General features: G+C 37.0%; 1 protein-coding gene across 3 annotated transcripts in view; it reads left to right on the top strand.

Annotated features, from left to right (window-relative positions):
* The first annotated feature begins 534 nt into the window (after positions 1-534).
* UBE3A (ubiquitin protein ligase E3A) overlaps positions 535-19,720 on the top strand; it is a 100,340-nt gene continuing 81,154 nt past the window's right edge. For all 3 annotated transcript variants that reach the window (XM_039218638.1, XM_039218639.1, XM_039218640.1), the window contains exon 1: positions 535-1,119. The gene's annotated coding sequence lies outside the window, so the exon portion shown is untranslated. The remainder of the gene's footprint in view (positions 1,120-19,720) is intronic.

The following is a 19,720-nucleotide window of genomic DNA, read 5'->3' on the forward strand; positions in this document are numbered from 1 at the left end:
CAAAGGTAGTTCTGGACAGAATCGGGTTGGGGTCGAAAGCCTGATGTCAGGAGGCTTCAGACCGGCCGAGGGGCGGGTAGCTATCAAAGACCCCTCCCCCATCCGGCGGATTTTCAGAGCCGATTTGTCTCCCACAGAAATCGAGAGCGTCCAAGTCCTAGCACGTTTCTCGACCTGGATAGACCAGGGGGCTCTCCAACACTCCTGGGGACGCCAGCAGGTTTCCGGCGTGTACCCGCTTCTTTCATGGGGCCACAAAGAGCGGTGGCTCAAAGGAAATATCACTCTTTCTGACCCGTACTAAGATGGCGACCGACCCTGGTAGAACTCCAGGGATCCGCGAGCAACTTCCCCTTCCCAACAGCCCCTGCGCTGGCGACGACGGCAAGCAGGAAGGAGGCGGAGCCGGCAAGAGGGGGCGGGGCACAACGCTGCGTCCTCCCGCGCGCACCCAGGCCCCGCACCACGTCCCTTCGTCCCGGCCCGAGCCCTCGCCCGCCTGGGCGGCGCGCGCTGCCTGCTGGGATACTCGGCCCGCCCAGCTAGTCCTCCCGGCTTGCGCTGCGGCCCCGAGATCCGCGTTTTTCCCAAGATGGTGGCGCTGGGTTCGGGGTGACTGCAGGAGACGACAGAGCCTGAATCCCCTTCGCCAGAATTTCGACATACCGCCTTCCTCTCGCTTGCGCACCTCGCAATCACTTCGCCATCCGTAAGCCCAGGCACTCGCCTTTCGCTGCTGCCTCCGATTGGAGCTTCATCTCTGCGGACCTAGCGATTACGGCCGCGGACAGCGGCGCCTCCTTCGGCTCCTTCTTGGGGTCGCTCTCGGAGCAGCTCACAGTCTAGCCCCGACTTGGCGGGCCCCGCAGCTCCCTAGTGGGCACAGGCAGCGGCGGAGCGGCGGCTGACGACGAGCGCGGGGTTTTCTGCGGCCCCGGTGCCCCCTTTCCCGGCCTAAGTCTCCGGAGAAGGAAGCGCGGGTCCCGCATGAGCCCCGGCGGTGGCGGCAGCGAAAGGGAACGAGGCGGTGGCGGGCGGAGGCGGCGAGCGAAGGCGACTACGACCAGTGAGGCGGCCGCTGCTGCGAGGGCCACAGCCCAGGTGCGGGGGCGACAACAGGTCAGTGTGGCCGAGGACAGGGCCTGGGCCAGGGAGGCCGGGCCGCATTTCCCTTGGTTTTCTCTGTCGCCCAAGCCACCCTGCAGGGCTGGCTTCGGCAAAGGTAGGGACTCTCCCAAACCCCGACGCGACAAGTGTTGGGGGCGCGTGGTTTGGAGGGGTCGGTGCCAGAAGTAGGCCTCTGGTAGGTAGCAGCCGCTGCCGCTCTCGTAACTGTCAGTCCTGGCTGAGGGCCTGAGGGAGGGTTTTGTCGCCTTAAGGGACGCGAGCGGGCCCGGGGCGGGGCGTGCGGGTGTCGAGAGTTGGCCCTCCTTGGAGCGGAGCTTAAGAAGCAGGCCTGGGCCCCAGGCTGGATAGGACTGAGGACTGGCCTTTTCCTTCCAAGGGGAGCTCTTTTTTTTTTTTTCAAGGTTTTTGCCCTGTTAGTGAAAAATGCTTAGACGTGTGCTTTGGTGGATCGGGATTTTGGGGGTGGACTGGCGGGGAGGGCGAGGGAAGAGGGAAATCAAGCCCAAAATTATTGGGTTTTTCAAATTAAGCTTGATCTATCGGGTTTGCCAGAGATTCTGTTAAATGCAAACCTGCAAACAGTTGGCATTTTTTATTTTCTTTCCCTTTTCAGTTGAGAAAATGAAAGGACTCTTCGTCATGGCGTGGAGGTTTTGTTGGTAAAGTCAGAACTGAATGTGGCAAATGCCTTAGTTCATAAAATTGTTAGAAATAATTTTAACACAGACACTCGTTGAGTTTATTCTTCAAAGATAATCTAGTCTCTGAATTTTTAAAAATGTCCTATGGGCATATTAAAATAGAAACATTACTAATCTGTCTGGCATTATATTTATTAAATGGCTAGGGTGCTGTTGAAAATGTTGGCTAATAGCAGTATGGGATTTACAGTCCAGCGTTATCATTGATAAATCATGAGAATATGGATATGACCTATAATTTTGGAGTATTCCATTGCTTGCAATATTGAAAGAAGCAGGAAATTATTCCAGAATATTCTAGGGGAAGGAAGAGGGCCTGAAATGGAAATAACCTAAAGTTTGTAAGTACAACTGTCAAAAATTACCTGTCAAAGTCACTGTAGATAACCAATAAATCTTGAGTGAATAACAAGAGGAATGAGAAGTGTGTACTTAATAATACCTCTACTAGTAAGCATTCTTTCTTGGAATATTATTGTGTTAACCGTGTAAAAAAGTTTAGAATTTAGGAAGATAAAAATAAAATTTTATCATGGTATGTATAGTGGAAGTAGTTTTGGAATTAGATCTTGCTTGTAAATCTGAGCTATATATCACATTTTTAATGAAATGAATACAGTATTAGTGATGGTGTTGATAAAGCTAAAGAGTGACCCAAAAGCCCTTTAAAGAAACTAGTAATCATGATTGCAAAAGTAAGGAATAAATTTAAGAAATAATGACCCTATATTTACAAAATTAGAATTGGAAACTAAGAAAGTCTTACTGTGTCAATATTTATTAACTAGCTTTAGTATGCTAAGTATTGTGTACACAATTGTTTAGACATTGCCTAGTTCCTGAGGAGTTTAACTTTACAGAGAGATAAAAATTAGTGTTTTGATTCCTTTTCAGAGTTTTGTAAGCTGTTTTTGTTTTATCTCTCCTAAATTGTACATTTTTTTCAGGACTTACATACTTTCTTAAGTATATTTATTAGAATTGTGAGGAAGACACATTCTCATCCCACTTGTCCAGTTCATTTAACAAGATTAATTGGTTACTTACAGTGTCTTTGACATTTACGTTTAATCATTTGTATTTCTTAAACTTTAGGTCATTTTTAAAATTATCCCTTCTCTCTCACATCCAAACCTCTCCCCCACAAATCTGAAATAATTTGCTGTTTCGAATAAGCAGTGAGTGGAATAATCCAAAACTATGAATCATACCTAAATTTTTCAACCCAAGCACTTGACATGATACTTAAAAATGCTTATTTTCTTAAATGATTACTGGTTTATGTTCTTCAGTTATGTTGCATATTTTTGTTTAAACCTAAACTTGTATTGGCCAGAATGTAGAGACAGTTTATATTAAGTACACATGTAGCTGTTAAAAAATTGGTTTTCTTATTTTTATAAATGAAGACAAATTTTCACTTTTTATTGGTAATGTAGGATAACAGAGTTTTGATGGATTTTGACAGTCCTTGGCTTCCCCCCCCCGCCCCCCAGTGCAAATGTAAAGATAAATCCAAAGACATTACGGAATGTACAGTGAAAACAGCTTTGAAATTAGATCCCATTTTTAATTCAGGGCTCACTCTAGTTGTCTGATCTTGGCAAGTTACTTAGTCTTGGTGAGCTGCAGTTTTGTCATCTGTAAAATGGGATGGTGAAACTAACTCAGAGTTGTTAATGAGGATTAAAGCTTGTAAAATGTCTAACAAATAGGCCCTTAATAAGGGCCTATTATTATTTGAAGTCTTCCTACCCAGTGTTTCTGATTGGTCTCAAAGCACTTTACATACAGTGGACTTCATAGCATGTTATCCTTTACATTGTTTACATTCTCACTACCTGTGAACTCACTCTTTAAGGGCAAGGACTCCTACTAGTGTTTACCAGAAAGTTTACTATCAATACTTCAGTATAGATGAATTAGTTATGAATTAGTAAATAGTTAACATTTATTGGGTAACTACTATGATGGGCTGGGTTAGGTGTAAGGGATACAAAGACAAAAATCACGTCTCTGTCTTTTGGAGGCTTATAGTCTAGTTACTTTGTCCATGTAACACCATTTTTTGGGAAATGTTATCACATAATGGAGCCTCATTCTTCTGTGCTCTTCTGTTAGGACAGTTCTGTTGGACTCAACACTTTCCACCCGCAGCTGCTATTCTGAAGAATATTATTTTTACCCCTTTCTACAACTATTTGGCATATATGAGAGACTTCAGATCCTTATATCCTGGTACTACTCCATCACCCAAGATCTGGCATGTAGTGTGTTTGTGTTTGTGTGAATGGGGATGCATTTAAAAAGATTTTTTTTTTTTACTTTGACAGTTTCCTATAAATACTTTGATATTTTCTTAGGTGATTATCATTCTGTCTTCTAGATTTATAGGAGTTTTATTTTATTATTATTTTAATGTTTATTTTTGAGAGAGAGAGAGAAAGAGAGAGACCGAGTATAAGCTGGGGAGGGTCAGAGAGAGAGGGAGACACAGAATCTGAAGCAGCAGGCTCTAGGCTCTGAGCTCTCAGCACAGAGCCTGATATAGGGCTTGAACCCTCGAACTGTGAGATCGTGACCTGATTGGCTTAACCAACTGAGCCACCCAGGCGCCCCTAGATTTATAGGACTTTTAGACTATTCTTGAGGTCAGTTACTCCATTAATTTTACACATGAAGAAATTGAAGTGCAAAGCTTTAAACAGATTGTCTTAAAGTCACCCAGAACCACAGTCTGAGTCTCTGGACTAGAGTTCAGGACTCTATGCCCTATGACACATGTTCCTTCCTACGTTTTGGGAGGAGTAGTTTGTGATTACCCACTTACCTTCCATTTGAGTGTTTTTGACACTATTATTAGAAGGCAGACTTCACAAGATGCCATCAGTGGGCCTTTTCTGACCATAACAGTCCAGGAAATGGCGCTTTTCTCTAATAAAGGAAGTCAAGTATAATTACAGTAAGTAGAAATAGTATTAATCTACAAACATAGTAATCTACAAACATTCTGTGTCTAAAAAACAGATGTTTAAAATACTTAAAGATGCTGTGTAATTTTTTAAATGAAATAATATATAGTAAGGCTTTTGTCAACTTTCATTTAACCTGAGAAAAGTCACATATAGTGTGCTTTGATCTAAATTATCTTTAGCAAGTCAGTATCATTGTGGATGATAAGTCAAAAAGAAGATTTTAAGTTTAAGGTCAATCTGTGAATGAAATAAAGCTAGTACCTCTTTTTGGAATATTGTCGTTTGTATGTAGATTTAGCTGACAGTTGTTAACTGATTCTAAGCTTCATGACTGTGCACTCCTTAAAATTATATATAAAATTTTAAGTGTTTCAGAGTCTCAGCAAGTTCAGTGAACAAAAGCCACCAAGAATCACTCCTGTGGAAGAAGAAGCACTAATTTTGGTGTCAGAAGATTATGGGTTCATCCTTCCCATCTAGCTTCCTAGTTGGTCATGAGCAGGTCATTTATCTTTTTTTTTAATAGTTTGTTTATTTTTGAGACAGAGAGACACAGAGCACAAGTGGGGAATGGGCAGATAGAGAGAGGGAGACACAGAATCCGAAACAGGCTCCAGGCTCTGAGCTGTCAGCACAGAGCCCGATGCGGGGCTCGAACTCAGGAACCATGAGATCATGACCTGAGCTGAAGTCAGATGCTTAGAAGCGGATGCTTAACCTACTGAGCCACCCAAGTGCCCGTCATTTATCTTTTAAAGCTTTGTTTTTTTTTAACTTCTTTCAAGTGAAGGTGATACTTGCTTTGTCTGTTTCAAAGAAAGGATTGTTCTTCAAATGTGAACACTCTCAGATAAGTGGAATAATAAAGTGGCCTTATGAGATTTAGTGATTTGACCTAAAAAACAAATTGGTTAATATTAAATAGGTGATTGGAACCTTGGTATATTTTCATGCTATTCTCTATTAACATGTTTAACCTTTTCATAGAAGTATTATTTTGGAAAATATTTAGTGTCTGAATTTATTTTACATTTGTTAACTACATTTAAAATAATAAATCTTAATAATTAGTGCCATTTCAGTATTATTAATCCATAGTCAAACACCTTCTGTAATTTGTTTTACTTTTGATCTCTCCTGTTAATTTGACAAATGGCAAGAAAATCATAAGATTGACCGCAGGGGCAAAGAGGTTTTGGAGACATAGATTCTGTTGGATAAGATTGTTCGAGAGGTTCAATCCTAGGAAGTCTTAGGAATCTATAAGGCATCACATGTAGATCATGGGAAGGAATCCTATGTAAGACTTTATTAAAGTCAGCATCTCTGCTATAAATAAAAACATGAAGGTAGCATATGAGCCCTGAACACTTAACTATACGAGTAGGATAAAATGTTCCTTAAATGACTCTTGGGTGGGCAGAATGGAGCTTAATGAGGTAATTCTTAACAGTTCACTGTGTGACAAAGAGTACCCTTCTGAGGTCAGTTGAGGTTAGGTTTCTTTGTGGTATATAGGCTTGTAGCTGTTTGTTCTTAATGTAATGACTTCTGTCTCCTTATATCAAAGGGGATACCCTTATCCATTTCAAGCTTCTAACAGAGTTCTATTCTTGAATGTGAGAGGTAGTCTTAGCATTTCTTTTGTGGACTGTAACCACTGTCCTAACCCATTTACTTTTAAATTCTTTGTGATTCAGAATAAATTCTGAATCCCCCCCCCCCCCAATTAAATACACAAACAGCATGGAGAATATCATAACAAGCATATATGTACCATTCAAATTGAACAAATGTCACATTTTGTCACTTCCTTGCTTCATCTTTAAAACTGGTGTTATTTTCTTCTCAGATGATACTTCTAACACTGTAGATACCACTACAGGAATTTCTTCATAGTACCAACAGATTCTTTGTCTTATCAGATGTAAAGCATACTCTGAAAGGGAAAGGATGGAATGCCCAGCGGTTTTTTCTACATAAAGCTAATGGGTCATAGGGAGACATATGGTTATTTCCAGCTTGTTAATTACTTTAGTATTTTTTTCTTAGGGATTCTATTTATTGTGCCTTTGTGTGTATATGTGCCAATATTGATAACATTATAGTGTGCCATAAATAAGATAATTAAATACTTACCTTTGCTAAATATTTAAAGTTTTTATTTTGGGAGTTAAACAAATACGTTTTTTGAGCACCTGTTTTATGTGACATCTATACTAATTGACAAATCCCATTTCACACAGAGAGTAATTGGGCAACACATTTCTTGTTTTCTGAAGTGAGCTGGCAATGCATCATATTGAGTATAGGTTGTAGAAACTATGCTGTTTAAGAAATTCTAAATTTAGAGCTTAAAAAAATGAAAAGTTTCCCAAGTTACTTAAGCTGCTTCATTTATATTCAATTTTTTACACATTTTGTTATGTCTGTGACATATTGCTATAGACTAAATGTTTATGTCCTCCCAAAATTCCTATGTTGGAATTGTAACACCCAATGTAATGGCATTAGGAGCTGGGGTCTTCTGGAGGTGATTAGAGAGTAGAGCGCTCACCAGTGGGGTGCCTTATAAAAGTGCCTTACAAAAGATTTCAAGTTCTCTTGCCTTTTCTTCCATATGAAGACCCAGTCGGAAGACAGCTGTCTGTAAATCAGGAATCTAGTTCTTGCCAGACATCGAACCTGCCAGCACCTTCATGTTGGGCTTCTTAGACAACAGAAATGTGAGAAATTTCTGTTTACAAGCCACCCACTCAGTCTGTGGTATCTTTGTTTTATCAACCCAAAATGGACTAGGGCACATTAAACATGTTTAAAGAACAGAAAAGGAAAATAGAAAATTAAATCGATAAAGTTTTATAGCTAAGGTAGGGATATATTGTATTTGACAGAATGGAAGTGCTTAAAGAGACTATAGTGTTGAAATGAGAACTCTTAGAATATGTTTAAAAAAAAAAACAACTGAGCTAACTTAAGTCCTACATACACATACAACTAGATTTCTGCATTTCAGGTATTGTATATTTAAATTTCATTATTGCCTAGTGTACTATATTTCATATCTTCAAAATGAAAAAAGAAGGTCTTAAGGTGTCATTTACCTCAGTAGGGAGTCAGTTAACTCAGCCTAAAATTTCTCTTCCATCTTTTGGGCTAGATGGAAGACAAGGAGGGGTGAACTTAAAAATAGGTGAATCTCTGGGGCACCTGGGTGGCTTAGTCGGTTAGGTGTCCGACTTTCGCTTAGGTCATGATCTCGCAGTTCGTGGGTTCGAGCCCCGTGTCGGGCTCTGTGCTGACTGCCACCTCGGAGCCTGGAGCCTGTTTCAAAGTCTGTGTCTCCCTCTCTCTGACCTTCCCCTGCTCACGCTGTCTCTCTTTCTCTCTCCTAGAAATAAATAAAAAAATATTAAAAAAAAAATAGGTGAATCTCAACTGGAGAATAGGTAAGTCACTTACCTCAACTGAAATTAAATAATTTCTTTGCTCCGAATTAAAGATTCTATGAGAAGAATAAACATTTTAAAACATGCAGTTTTATGTATTTGTAAGTGATTGGTGAGTGAACTGCTTTCTCTTTAGTTTAGAACTACTTTTGGATGTCTGCTATGGGCTGATGAACTACGTATAATCAGGAACAAAATCCTCTAGGCTTCAGAACTTTAAATAATTTTAAAGCAGAGATAGGAGGACTAGGGGTCAGCCTGGACAATGGACCAAAGACTTGTCTATACTACAGTTTACTGTTGATGCCTGTCCTGTATTTGCAAGGGTTTCCTAGGAGGGGTGTGTTTGTGTTCCTCATATTTCTAGCTGACATCAGATGTTGAGAAATTAAGGCTGATCACTGTAGCCTACAAGTTTCTTTCTTTTAAGTGATCAAGATTTAATTCCCCAAAGTGCTAATTTAGACATGTTTAAAATTGCTGTGACTACAATAGTATTTTATATTTTGATATCTTTCCTTTAATAAAGTAAGTAGGGTAGGTTAGATTATCTCTAAGGTAATGTTCAGTTTATAAAGTATTTAAAACTTACAGTAAATAATAAAGCAAATATTCACACACCATCTAGAACTATAAATTCTACCACTTTTGATATTCTTTGGGAAGTAAATGCAGTCTTAGGTATTCATTTACAGCAACATCCTCCCAGTCTTTCCCAGCCCTGTTACCGTCTCTCTACTTAAGGTAATAACTATCCTGAGGTTCTTGAGTATACTTCATATTCTTGTATTTACTTTTACTTTATTCATGTATATGTATCTATAAGTGATACAGTGTTTTATGCTTTAATTTTTAGAAAATGGTACTGTATTGTACATAATCTTTCATCAGATTCCTTTTAAAACAATACTTAGCGTTTTTTGAGATCTGTATGTTGCTGCATGTAGGTCTACTTTATTCAGTTTACTGTTTGGTACTCCGTTGTATGGATGTATAAAATGTATGTATATCAACATTGATGGATATTTTGAGTTATTTCCTTTTCTCCTATTATATAAATAATGTTGGAGTGATTGTTTTTATGCCTTTTTTTTTTTTTTTTTTTTTGGTGTAGGTGTTTGGAAAAATTCATTGAAGTGAAACTGCCTGAATAGGTTGTGAATAACTTTAACTTTACTATGTATTACTAATTCTTCATTAAAATCATTACACCAGTATATACTTCATCAGCAGTATACGTACAGTTCATTTTCCAGCATCCTAGCCCATACTTTGGATTGTCACATTTTAAAATTTTTTCAAATTTGATGGATGCCAAATGATACTTCATTTTAATTTGTGTTTTCTTGATTATTAATTCTGGATTGTGGGTAAATGGATATGAACTTTATTATTTTTGGGATGTTTTAAATATCTTATGAATTAAATGTTATAGAAAGAATGAGACATTATCGTACAACATTAATATTGTAAGCAACCTTGATGATCATCTTATTCAGCCTTCTTACTTCACAGTGCAGCCATGAAAGTTATCAGAGTAAGAATAAAATTACTACTTATTGCCCATTGTGATATTCTCTCATGTGGTATAGAATCTCAACTTTTGATGTCAAAATCATGAGCCTTTTCCTTTATGATTTGTATTTTTTTATTCAAGAAACCATCTTTTATGTTGTCTGCTAATAGTTGATAGATTTATATTATTGTTTGTTTTTTTTGCATTTAGGTCCCATGTGGGAAGGAGTTAGGAATCAATTTTTTTCATATGAATATGATCAGTTAATTGTAACATTAAGTATTGATTCTCCATTATTTTTCTACTGTCATCTGTCATGTGCTTGGGTTTGATTTTAGTTTTGTTTTTTTTTTTAAGCTTTTTGTCTTTTATAAACACCAGTACTACATTGTTTTATTTCACGTAGCTCTGTATTAAGCTTTGGAATATGGGAGTCCAGGCCTCCCCTTTATTAATTTTCAGAACTTTCTTGACTCTTAACTTTTACTCTTTTAGAATTTAAAACCATTTTGTCAAATTCCTTTGGGGATACTATTTGGAATAGCATTAAATACATAAGCTGAGAATTGACGTGGTTTATCTTGCTATTTATTTGATTCTTATGTATTTTGCAATTTCTTCATAAAAGTCTTTTAGGCATACTTTATTACATTTATCCCTAGGTATTTGTTTGTTATTATTTTTGGCATTGCAAATAGCATCTTTTTTTATTTCATTTAGTCATTCCTGGTATTGAGTTTGTAACCATCAACTTGGATGAATTCCATCGTTTCTAATAGTTTATGACTCTTTTGGATTATTATGAACAAATAACAATCCTGGCTTTTCAAGTGATTGTTTAAAAACGTAAGTCAAGGGGAGCCTGGGTGGCTCAGTCGGTTAAGCGTCTGACTTCAGCTCAGGTCATGATCTCACAGTTTGTGGGTTCGAGCCCCGCATTGGCCTCTGTGCTCACCACTAGCTGTCTTTGGATTCTCTGTCTCCCTCTCTCTCTGACCCTCCCCTGCTCGCGCTCTCTCTGTCTCCCAAAAATAAAAAAATAAATAATAAATAAACATTAAAATGTAAATCAGACCTTGTTACTTTCTATTTAAAATTCTTCTTTGGCTTTTCGTTGCTTTTAGAATAAATTCAGAATCCTTTATTTGTCTACGAAATCCTGCATAATCTAGATTCTTTCTCCTCCTCAGCCATATCTTTCTCCATAATCCCCTTTGTTCAGAGCCATCTAACAACACTGGACTTTTCAGTTTTTTGAGCTCTGTAACCTCTTTCTAGTGTCAAACTCTTTGCCAGTGGATTTCAATTTTCCTGGAATATAGCCAACAAATTTCACCTGTCCTTTAGTTCTCAGGGAATATTGCTAAATATACCTAAATATTACTCTGGGAAGCCTTCCCTGAGACTTTCCTTGCACTCATTGGTTTTAGTGTTTTCTTGTATTATGCTGTTTTTGAATCCTGCTTTTCCCGATCAGGTACATAATCTAAGCTTAATCTAATCTAAATCTAAATTAAATAAATTCTTTACTCCTGACTTGATGATTCCATGAGAAAGTAAATGGTTCCGTCTCTATTTTATTTTAATTAGTTTTATTTATTTAAAGATTTTTTTTTTTTTTTTTTGGTAATCTCTACACCCTTCGTGGGGCTCAGATTTACAACCCTGTGATAGTCGCATGCTCCACCAACTGAACCAGCCAAATGCCCCCCCCCCTTTTTTTAATGTATAATTTCAGGCATTTGTGCTGGGTGAATGAATGAATGTTCATGTATGATTGATCTAAAAATACTACTGCAGTTGGTAACTGCTCAAAAGAATATAATTAGGCCACTTTGAGTGATTTTACTAGATATTAGTAGAACATTAAACATCTTCAATTTTTGCTTTTTATGTCCTTCAACTATAGTCTTTAGAACAATTATCTTTTAACAGATGTAGTGTAGTTCACTTAAAATTATTTGTGGTAAGTGTTCTTAAAAGCACTTTTTTTAAAAAAAAATTTTATATATATATTTTTTATTTATTTCTAGGAGAGAGAGAGAGAGAGACAGCGTGAGCAGGGGAGAGTCAGAGAGAGAGGGAGTCACAGACTCTGAAATAGGCTCCAGGCTCTGAGCTGTCAGTCAGCACAGAGCCCGACGCGGGGCTGGAACCCACGAAACGTGAGATCATGACCTAAGCGAAAGTCGGATGCTCAGCCGACTAAGCCACCCAGGCTCCCCTAAAAGCACTGTGAAGTTAAATTAGAAGCCAGTGGTCTTTTGTTATCCTTGAATCAGATTTTATGAGTTTATTTTTTTTAAGTTTATTGTATTTATTTTGAGAGAGAGTGAGAGTGAGAGCTCGTGCAGGCTGAGGAAGGGGTAGAGAGAGTGAGAGAGAGAATCCCAAGCAGGGTCTGCATTGTTAGCACAGAGCCCAATGGGGGGCTCTATCGTGAACTGTGAGATCGTGATTTGAGCTGAAATCAAGAGCCGCATGCTTAACCGACTAAGCCACCCAGGCACGCCAGATATTTATGAGTTTAGGTGCCACATTTGGTAGGTAAATGAAATACAATAAATATGAAAGTATATGATCATGATTATTTCAAGGAAAACCCACCAACCTTTATTTACTTCAGTATCTTGTACTCTACATCATTTTTTGTGTGTGTGTACATAAAACAGGCTGAAAGCTAGCATAATTCTAGGTTTAATTTTAGGTTAGACACTATGTACGATTGAACTCAAATGAACTAGTGCAGAAAAAACCTGGAGGAAAATTTCACAATACTAAGTCATTGGGACTGTGTGGCACATTTGATTCTATTTTCAAATCATAGATTTGTTGACCAGAATATGTGATTTATATTTAAAGCCAGGAAATTGAGATAAATCTGGTAATTTAGAATTTCTAAAAGATTTCCGTAGATGACTCTTCATCTACTCTTAACCCACATAATAAAGCACTTAAGTAAAGGTAACTTATTGGGGGGAAAATAGCATTTTAGTATTGGCCAATCATGAATATACATTTTGTAGTTATTCAGGTAGGTAAATAAGCATAATATATAATTTCTTAACTGTTCACAGAACCCAGAGGGAGGGGAAGGCTAAATGCCATTTTAGAGAGTTCAGTTCTTTTCCAGTACACAGGGATTGTGATACCAGAGTTTTACTCCTACCTACTCCTATATATAATAGATTATACAACCTATATTTGCAGTAATCTCAATTTCAAATATTGGATTAGGTTATTCTCATAAATCATAAAACCAAGAATTCTAACATTTCTGTATTTCTAGAGAGCCTCTTGTATTTCCTCATTGGTTGTCCCGTCGCCCCCTTAAATATCGGTGTGTAGAATTTTTGAGAGTGAGTCAATGCAGGTAGATAAGTGTATAGTTTTAAGTAAGTATAAAAATAAGTGAAAGTTTCTTCTTATTCTAAAACATAACAGCTGTTAAATGTAAGTGTGAAAACATAAAATTGCCTGGCGAATACCAAACAAATATACTTGTAAAATTATAGATACATGGAGTTTTTTCCTTTTCTGAGAGGTTTCTTTAAAAAAATCACACCATATATATAATTTCAAACTTTATTGAGATATAATTAATATACCATACATTTCGCCCTTTTAAAGCATATAATTCAGTTTTGTATGTAGTATATTGGGTTTTAGTATATTCAGTTGTGCAACCACCAGCACTAATTTTAGAACCTTTTTATTATCCCAGAAATAAATTCTGTACCTGTTAGTAGTCATTCCCTATTCTCCTGTCTTCCAGCCTTTGGCAGCCACTAATCTGCTTTCTTTCTGTATGAATTTGCCTATTCTAAACATTTCATGTACATGGAATCATAAAATATATGCCCTTTAGTGTATGGCTTCTTTTACATAGTATTGTATTTTCAGGATTCACTCATGTAGTATATAACAGCACTTCATTCTTTTTTTGTGTCTGAATAATATGCTGTGAACATATACGCTGTTTATTCAATTAGTTGATAACTATTTGGATTGTTTCTGCTTTTTGGCTATTATGAACCAAGTTGCCATGCACATTCATATACAAGCTTTTGTGTGGACATACGTATTCAGCTCTCTTCAGTGTATATTTAGAAGTGAAACTGCTAGGTCATAGGGTATTTGTGTTTAAAATTTTAAGTTGCCAAAATCCTCCAGAGTGGCTGAACCATTTTACAGTTGAATCAGCAGTATATGCAGGTTCTTTCTGATAGCATTACTTACATGCCAAAGTTCACTGTCTCTTTATTTTACTAATTTTTATGGGTGTGAAGGTATCTCTTAGTGGTTTTGATTTGCATTTGTTTAATGACTAATGATGATAGAAACATTTTATGTACTGATTGGCCCTCTTTGGAGAGGATCTACACAAATCCTTTGCTATTTTTTAATTGAGACTTTTTTTTTTTTTGAGCTTCTGTTTTCTAGAGTGGGGGACTGGCAGAGAGAGGGAGAGAGAAAATCCCAAGCAGGCTCCGTGCTGTTAAGCTCAGAGCCCCATGTGGGGCTGGATCTCACAAAATGTGATTATCATGACCTGAGCCGAAATCAGGAGTCAGCCTCTTAACTGACTGAGCCACCCAGGTGCCCCTTTCCATTGTTGGGTTTTAAGCATTCTTTATGTTTTGGATGCAAGTCTCATATCAGATAGATGATTTTCAAATATTTCTCCAGATTCTGTAGGTTTTCTTTCGCTTTCATGATTGTTCCCTTGAAAAACCCGAGTTTTAAATTTTAGTGAAGTCCAATTTATGAATTTTAATTTGTTGTCTTTGGTGTTGTTATTTATTATTTAAGAAACTATTGCCTAATCTAAAAGTTACAAATATTTATGCCTATTTTCTTCTAAGAGTTTTGTAATTTTAGCTCTATATTTAAGTCTATCATCTGTTTTGAGTTAATTTTTTGCACATGGTTTTGTTTAGATTTAAATCTGGATTGCATGTCCTTGGATATTGTGTACAAATATTTACCTTACTTTTTTCCACTTGGGTAGACAATTCTCTAGATCTTTTCTTCACAGATTTAAAATGGTACCTTTTTGGGGTGCCTAGGTGGCTCAGTCGGTTAAGCGTCCAACTTTGGCTCAGTCATGATCTCACGGTTCGAGCCCCACATTGGGCTCTGTGCTGACAGCTAGCTCAGAGCCTGGAGCCTGTTTCAGATTCTGTATCTCTCTCTCGCTCTCTCTGACCCCCCCTTGCTCATGCTGTCTCTCTCTCAGAAATAAATAAAAAGAATTAAAAAAATTGTTTTAAATGTCACCTTTTTATATATTGTTTTCATAAACTAAAAAAAAAAATAAAGTTTATTGAAGTATAATTTATATCCAGTAAAGTATACCCATTTTTTAAATGTACAGTTTGATGTATTCTGGTGCATATATATCTTATAACTGCTACCACAGTTAAGAACTAGAGCATATGAATTACTCCCCAAAAATGTTCCTTTGTAGTAGTCATTTCTCCCTCTTGGCTCCAGGAAACCACTGTTCTGCATATTAGTTTTGCCTCTTTTAGAATTGCATATAAGTGGTAGCAAATATTTGAGATCTCTCCACTTTGTATTTATCACTTTTTTTTTTTTTTTTTTTTTTTTACAGTATGGCTATATCAGTTTGCTTATTCTTTTTTTTTTTTGTGAACATTTAGATATTTTCCAGCATTAGAATGTTGTGAATAAAGGTACACTTTGTGTCTTTGTGTGAACATGTTTTCATTTCCCCAGGGTAAAATCTTAAATTGGAATTACTAGATCACATGACAGGTTTATGTTCAGACTTATAAGGAATTATTTTCCAAATTGTTCTTTGCATTTAGCATTTGATATTCTCAAATTTCAGACATTCTGATGGGTGTGTGGTGGTGTCAAATTGTTTCTTTTTTTCATAGTAAAATATACATAAAATAAAGTTCATCACTTTAACCATTTTTAAGTGTACAGTTCAGTGGCATAAAGTACATTCATGTTGTTGTGCAGTCATCACTCTTACTCTGAAACTATTTCATTGTCCTAAACTCAGATTCTGTATACAAAACAGTAACACTCCCCTGCTTCTGTTATCTTCTTCCCTCCAGCCTTCAGTGACCACCATTCTACTTTCTTTTTTTTTTAAATTTTTAATGTTTTATTTATTTCTAGGAGAGAGAGAGAGAGAGACAGAGACAGCATGAGCAGGGGAGAGTCAGAGAGAGAGGGAGTCACAGACTGAAACAGGCTCTAGGCTCTGAGCTGGCAGTCAGCACAGAGCCCGATGTGGGGCTCGAATCCACGAACCGCGAGATCATGACCTAAACGAAAGTCGGATGCTTAACCGACTAAGCCACCCAGGCGCCCCTCTACTTTCTATCTTTAAGAATTTGACTATTCTAGCTACTTATGTCAAGTGTAATCATACAATATCTGCCCTTTTGCTTCTGGCTTGTATCACTTAATGTGATCTATTCAAGGCTCACTCATGTTATAGCATGTATCAGATAGTATTTCATTGTATGTAAAAATACCACATTTTGTTCAACCATTCATTCTCTGGACACTTGGGTTGCTTCCTCCTTTTGGCTGTTACGAATACTGCTGCTGTGAATATGGGTGTACAAATATTTCTTCAAGTCCTTGCTTTCAGTTCTTGGCGTTTTTAGTTCTTAGGTATATACTGAGGAATGATATTGTTGGATCATGTGGTAATTGATAATATTTTTGAGGAACCAACATACATTTTCCACAGTGGCTGTACCCATTTTACATTCCTACCAGCAATCACAAAGTTCCAGTTTCTCTACATCTTTACTAATACTTGTTATCTTGTTATTTTTAAAAAATAATTTTCATACTCAAGTGATTTGAAGTGTCATGGTTTTTACATTTGCCTGATGATGAATGATTTTGAGATTTTGTATGTTTATTGGCCACATATGTATCTTTGTGAGTATCCAAATACTTTGGTCATTCTTTTCAGGATACAAATTCTTTATTAGATATATGTTTTTCCTCTGTGCCATTACTGATTTTTTTGTTAATAATTTTATTAATTACCAAGAGAGGAAGAAAGTATAATTGTGAACCGGCCATCTTTTCTTCCAGGTCTGTCCATTTTTGCCTCACACATTTTGAATCTCTGCTATTAGGTGAGGACTGCTAGGTCTCTTTCATGAATTGATTCTTCACTGTTTTGAAATTTCTCTATGTTTCTCTGCTAATGTTCCTTCTCCTGAAGTCTACTTTATCTAGTATTAGTAGAACCACTCTTCCTTTGTTTTGATTCATGTTTGCATATTTTTTGCAATTTCTTTGTCATTATGTATAATGCTTTTTAAATAGTTACAGTTGCATCTTGCTTTTTGATTGATTTTTTTTTGCAGTTTCTTGCTTTCTTAGTGTTCACTCCATTTACATTTATTGTAATTATATGGTTGGGTTTAAGACTGAAGTTACTATTTGTTTTCTCTTTGTCCCATCTATACTTTTATTTTTCCCTTTCCTGTTTTCTTTTGGATTGAGCGTTTCTATAGAAGTCTGTTTGATTTCACTATTAGCTTATACCTTATTCCTCCACCCCAGTGGTTGTGCTAATACTTCCAATATGTCCCTTATTATATTTTATATTTCTGCCTTCAGAAATATACCTCTTAAGAAAATATTGTGAGAATTCTAATACAGATTAAGTTTGTTTACCTTTTATCATCCTTTTTGGTATTATAGTCTTATATTTCACTTCTATATAATTTATAAACTCCACAGTCTTATTTGTACTTATTTCTTAAAACAGCCAGTTGTTTTGTAAAGAACTTTTAAATTTTAAATTTAAACTTAAGTTTAAGCCTAGTTATTAAACCAAATTTATCAACAGTTTCTTATATTTATGCTCATGTTTACATTTTCATTTTTCTTTGTGTAGATTTCTTTATGTAGACCCAGGTTCCTATCTTGTGTTATATTCCTTCTACTTAAAGAATTTAAAGTATTTTGAAGTGCAAGTCTGTTGGCCAAAAAAATCTTTTAGTTCTATTTGTATGAAAATGCTTCTGTTTCACTTTTATTATTTTATTAGGAAAATATTTAAACTGAACAGATATGAAATATAAATGTAATTCCACACTTAACATTTTGCTTTGATCCGATCTGTTAACTTGTCTTATTGTTTTGATGCTCTTCAAAGTAAGTTGCAGTTATTTGTATTCCTCATCCTTAACTTCATTCAGCATGTATATTGTCAACTAAAAGTTAGTAATTTAGTATTAACTAAATTTAGCAGATTGAATTTAGCTGAATTTAGTATATTGTTCCAGTTATCTTTTTCTTTTTCTTTTTTTATTTATTTTTTTTATTATTATTTTTTTAATTTTTTTAATGTTTTATTTATCTCTAGGGGAGAGAGAGAGAGAGAGAGAGCGAGCATGAGCAGGGGAGGGTCAGAGAGACAGGGAGTCACAGACTGAAACAGGCTCCAGGCTCTGAGCTGGCAGTCAGCACAGAGCCCGACGCGGGGCTCGAACCCACGAACCGTGAGATCATGACCTAAGCAAAAGTCGGATGCTTAACCAACTAAGCCACCCAGGCGCCCCTCTTTTTATTTTTTTAAGTTTGTTCATTTATTTATTTTGGGGAGAGAGAGAGTGCCAGGAGGGGAGGGGCAGAGAGAAAAGGAGAGAGAGAATACCAAGCAGGCTCTGTACTGGCAGCATGGAGCCTGATGCAGGGTTCAGACTCACAAACTGTGAGATCATGACCTGAGCTGAAACTAAGAGTCGGACTCTTAACCAACTGAGTCACCCAGGCCCCCTTCCACTTACCTATTTCTGTGTAACAAATCACCTGTAAACATCAGCATTTAGTTTACTTATAAATTTGTACTTTGGGCAGAGATTGGCAAGCATAGCTTGACTTGGCTTCAAACATGTAGGTTGGAATGGTTTAATGACTCGGGTAACTTGATCATTGGAGGCTGGAATCATCTGAATAATTGCTAACATATCCGGAGATCGATGCTGGCTGTCAGTTATGACTTCATCTAGAGCTCAGGTCTAGAATACTTACATGTCACCTTATGTGGTTGTTGGGCTTCCTTGCCAAGTGGCTGACTTACTCAATATATGGTGGCTAAATTCTAAGAGTATATCAAAAGAGCAAGGCAGGAGTACATGGCATTTTTATGACCTAGCCTTAAAAGACACAGAGCATCATACTCTCTTGATTGAAAGAATCAGAGGCCACTCAAATTCAACAAGGGATCTACACTTCACCACCTGATGGCAGAGTGCCAGTGTTACCTTTTAAGAGCATTTATGATGTGTTGTATTGTGGTGGTTATCTTTGGAAAATAAAAATCTGCTACGTATACCATTCCATGAATTTTGACAAATACGTACACCTTTGCAACACAAAGTCCTATCAAGTTACAGAACCTATACCGTTCCTAGTCAGTGCCTGTCCCCACATCATTCCTCCAAATCAACCATTGTTGTGATTACTTCCATCCTGGATTAGTTTAGCTTGCTTTAGGATTTCATATGAATAGTATCAGTATTTATTTGTATGAGGTTTATTTTACTTGGCATAATATTTTTGAGATTCATCTATATTGCTGCATGTATCAGTTTGTAACTTCATTCCTATACTGTTTTCAGTTCCTAGCTGTTATGAATAAAGCTTCATTGAACAATTATATGAAATTCTGTGTGGATATATTTATCTTTTTTTCTTGGTTAAATGCCTAGGAATGTGATTATGGGTTATAGGGTAGTTATAATACCAGGTCTTTCCCCCAAATCAGTTTTGTTTCGTTTTACACTCCTACCTACAGCATATGAAATTTCCAGTTACCCTATGTCCTTGGCAACATTTACAGCTGTTAGTCCTTTTGATGTAGCCATTCTGGTAGATGTATAGTAGTTCCTCTTCATATTTGGAAGGATATTTTCATGATACATAATTTTAGAT

This window comes from Hyaena hyaena, unplaced genomic scaffold (assembly GCF_003009895.1).
Source record: "Hyaena hyaena isolate Hyena2069 unplaced genomic scaffold, ASM300989v1 scaffold_771, whole genome shotgun sequence".
Classification (NCBI taxonomy): domain Eukaryota; kingdom Metazoa; phylum Chordata; class Mammalia; order Carnivora; family Hyaenidae; genus Hyaena; species Hyaena hyaena.